The sequence below is a fragment of the Apium graveolens genome, chromosome 11 (genome assembly GCF_009905375.1).
Source record: "Apium graveolens cultivar Ventura chromosome 11, ASM990537v1, whole genome shotgun sequence".
NCBI lineage: Eukaryota > Viridiplantae > Streptophyta > Magnoliopsida > Apiales > Apiaceae > Apium > Apium graveolens.
This window is the reverse complement of record NC_133657.1, coordinates 17,660,316-17,664,869: the sequence shown is the minus strand read 5'-3', so window position 1 is coordinate 17,664,869 and position 4,554 is coordinate 17,660,316. Positions and strand designations below refer to the sequence as shown.

Genomic DNA, 4,554 nt, shown 5'->3' with positions numbered 1-4,554 from the left:
CAGATCAATTTCCAGTAGGGGGCTGAGCGACCGCTTAGGAAGCTGAGCACCCGCTCAGGAATGCTGAGCGGCCGCGCAGGGACGGATTTTCAGAATTAATATATTAGACTCCTATTTATGTTTGACTTCCAACTTCTGAGTTAGCTGGGCGGGCCGCGCAGGGACGGATTTTCAGAATTAATATATTAGACTCCTATTTCTGTTTGACTTCCAACTTCTGAGTTAGCTGGGCTTTATGGAACTCCTATATAAGTAGATTTCAGAGACGTTTCACAAATGTTGGATCGTAGTATTAATCGAAGAGCAAGGAGACAAGGAAGAAGACCGTTTTAGCACACCGTAATGAAGAGGAAGCATATTTATTTGTGATTCTTTATTTCGTTGTAACGTTGGATGCTAGTTTTCTTTACTTTGAACCTATTTACTCTTGTGACGTACTCTGGTTTAATATAAGTAGTTTTAGTTATTATTTTCATGTGTTATTATCATGTTTTCATATGAACCCATGATGACGATGAGTGCTATCATGGGCTAATTATGATCATGGGGTCGTAATGGATTTACTATAGAATTCTTTAGTTAGTTGTTTAATACTTTAGTGTGTGATGATTGTATGATATCTAGTATTGGTTGTGTGTATTCGTCTTATGTGGGTCACAAAAATATAAGATAGGGTGTTAATCTCTTGTGAAGCGACAGTGGATCTTGAGATTTAGAACTTGCCATGCTAGCATAGGTTCATGTAAGAGTATGCATGATTAGTGGGTAACTCTAACCGTTTTATTCGCCCTGTGTAATCAAAAGGAATAACTTGTGCTTAAATCATTATGTTGTCAATTTCTGTAGACATATAGGGGCTCAACATAATTGATGCATATTCAACTTCTATCTTAATTGTGGATGCTTGGTAGAATGATATTAGTACAATGAAAGTTGGCTTTTATCAGTTTCGTGTTATTCGATTAATATCATCACTGTTGCATGCTAAGGGTAATAACAATAGCTATTGAAGGAAGTAGTAATGAAGTTGTGATCTCATGAGTGTTTTAATATTGTTAATTCAAGTGTTAATTAAGTGCTTAATTCTAGTAGTTAATTATAGTTAATAATTAGTTAATCAAATCTAAGTGTTGTTGTCTTAACATTGAGAAGTAGTCATGCATTGGTGAGTGAGTTTAATTGAACATAATTAGTCTGAGTCTCTGTGGGAACGAACTAGAAAGTATTCTATATTACTTGCGAACGCGTATACTTGCGTGTGTTATTAGCGCATATTTTCGCCCTAACAAGTTTTTGGCGCCGCTGCCGGGGACTCGGCGTATTTTTTTAGTTTATGTGCTTACCATCATTGGTCATTAGGACTCAGTGATTAAGACGTGTTACTTATTATTTCCGGTTGTGTTTCAGGTACTTTAGCGAGCATTTATGCAAACTTGTTCTCGTACTCGCAAGAGGACTTTAGATACGGCGGAGGAGACAGACGAAGTTCTTGATATTTCAGAGAAGATAGATTTTGAAGATTCGGATTCAGGAAGTGAGCAGAAAGAACCAGTAACCATGGGTGATCGTTTAGTTCCGGCAGATCCAGCTCTTATGGACTTTTCTCGGCCCAAAATTGATGACATTCAGTCTAGCATCATGCACCCGGCTATTGAGGCCAATAACTTTGAAATCAAGTCGGGCACTATTCAGATGGTGCAGAATTCTGTTTCTTTCAGAGGTGCTGCGACTGAAGACCCCAACATGCACATAAGGAATTTTGTCGAGATCTGTAGTACTTTCAAATATAATGGTGTGACTGATGAGGCTATCAAGCTGAGGCTTTTCCCATTCTCTCTGAGGGATAAAGCTAAGGACTGGTTACATTCTGAACCTGCTGGGTCTATCACTACTTGGAAAGATCTTGCGCAAAAGTTTCTGGTGAAGTTTTATCCAATGGCGAAGACTGCTGCTATGAGGAGTGCTCTTACTCAGTTTGCGCAGCAACCTACAGAATCTATGTGCGAAGCTTGGGAGTGCTACAAAGAGATGTTGAGAAAGTGTCCACATCATGGAATGCCTGATTGGATGGTGATCACTGGTTTCCATAATGGTTTGGGGGCCCAATCTCGGCCCATGCTCGATGCAGCAGCTGGAGGCGCCTTATGGGCCTAAAGCTATACTGAGGCTTATAATCTTATTGATATTATGGCTGTAAATTGTTGGATTTTAATCACAGCGGAGGCATGGTAAAACACTTTTACACATATAAAATCCAAATAAAAGCATATAAATCATGGTAAAAACATATGAATCGATTACTAACCTTTAATATGCGATCCAAAAGCAACGATCGGAGATCCTTAGCAGCTGCTCGTCAAACGTGAAGCACTCCACCGGTATCCACCAAGAAAACGACGTTAAGGAGGAGGAGGAGGTGGAGAGAATTAGGTTTTCTAAAACTTTTGGGTTTTTGGGTTAGAATAAAAATAGGGTTTATAATAGTATATTTATAGGCAATATTTTCAGCTGAAATTTTCCCATAAAATATTATTATTATTAACCCATTTATTATTCTCATTAATAATTAAAACACCTTTTAATTATTAATCCTTTTTCTAAACACTTTAGAAATAATTCTCTCTCTTGATTTAATTTCTAAAAATTAAATCCTTTAATTAATAATATTAAGAACTTTTCTTAATTAATTTATAATCAATTAAATCTCATTTAATCAATTATTAAATTTGCCAATTAATTATTTATTTCATAAAAAATAATTATTAGCCATTATTAATTAATTCCTCCACCATTAAATCATTCTCTTTTTATGGTATGACCCTGTAGGTTCAATATTAAGCTGGTAGTAGAAATAAATAATAATAAAACTATTTTATCATTATTTATATAAATTCTCTAATTTATCAAATATGATTAATTTATCAATCACATTTATTCTACATCGTGAGGGATACTTCTCAGCATATCGCGACTATCCGGATAATACGAATTCACTGCTTAGAATACCAAGAACCTATTCAGTGAATAGTTACCATACAATAAACTCCTTCTACCCTACAATGTCCCGATTAAATACAAGGCATGGATCTCGTGTCAAGCCTATCTAATTCAATCACTTGCTTACCATTTACTATGCTTAGTTCTATGCAAATTAGAAACTCCTTTCTAATTTCATTCACTCTGGCCAGAGATTCCTGAACTAGTATAAGTGGATCAGCCTTGAACATTCGCTTCCTTCACTGGAAGGGGTAGATCCTTTATTGATCATACACTATCTTCGTGTACAAATTCCTATACCCAGTAGAGCCCTAATAATTGTCCCTGGAGACTAAAAACTAAACCAAAGCATAGTTCAGTGTACACAAGATGACTATGATGACCTCAAGTCTAAGGATACTTGTACAACTATCACTATGTGAACAACTACTGACACGTGAGTGAACTCCATCAGTTGTTCAGTTGTGCGAGTCATGTTCAGTGAACTTATTCTATAATAAGCACCTATATACTAGCTATAGTGTCACCACACAAATGTCTATGAGAACAGACATCCTTCATAATGAAGCAAGCATAGTATGTACCGATCTTTGCGGATTATTAATTACCAGTTAGTAATCCTATGATCAGGAACTATTTAAGTTTAGAGTTATCATCTTTTAGGTCTCACTATTATGATCTCATCATAATTCATAAAAAGCATTACTCTAAACTATGGTATATCTTATTTAAACACTTAAATAGATAAAGCCCGTAATAAAAATAAAACAAGTCTTTTATTAATATCAATGAAATCAAAACAGATTACACAGGAAGTTATTCCTAAATCCTAATACATGATTGGACTTAGGACATATTCCTTTCAATCTCCCACTTGTACTAAAGCCAATCAATCTGGTATCTAATACCCATCTAGTCTTTATGACGATCAAAGTGACTTTCAGAAAGTAGCTTTGTGAGTGGGTCTGCTATGTTATTATGTGTGTCAATTCTATTTCAATACAACACAAGAAATGTTATCGCGCTCCCACTAACCCTTTTGGAGACACATGGTTCATCTACGTTTTTCATAAAACCAAACTCTTTGATTGTCTCATCAAAACGGATGTTCCATCTACGAGAAGCTTGCTTTAAACCACATATGGTTCGCAGCAGCTTACACACTAGGTTTTCATTTCTCTTGGAAAGAAAACCATCTGGCTATTTGCCAGATATCATAGTCGTAGTAAGCAGCATTCGCAAGCAAAATCCGAACTGATTTTAACAGGGATACAGGTAAAAGGTTTCATCAAAGTCAATCCATTGCCTTTGTTTGAATCCTTTTCCCAAAAGCCTGGCCTTAAAGGTCTCCACCTAGCCATCTGCTCTAATCATTCTTTTGTATCCCGTATACATAGATTTCATTCTGGATTTCATGGCACTATGCCATTTCTCTGAGTCAACACTACTCATAGCCTCATTATAGGTCATAGGGTCATCATCATCAATGATCGACAACTCATTGTCATTCTCAATGACAAGGCCATATTACCTCTCAGGTTGGCGAGACACTCTCCC

The 4,554-nt window shown here is 36.3% G+C and overlaps 1 non-coding gene across 1 annotated transcript; it reads right to left on the bottom strand.

Moving 5' to 3' along the window:
- Nucleotides 1-1,950: 1,950 nt before the first annotated feature.
- On the bottom strand, nucleotides 1,951-2,057 carry LOC141698976 (small nucleolar RNA R71). Its single transcript, XR_012565470.1, has one exon. It is a non-coding gene; the product is annotated as a small nucleolar RNA R71 (small nucleolar RNA).
- Between the last annotated feature and the right edge of the window lie 2,497 nt (nucleotides 2,058-4,554).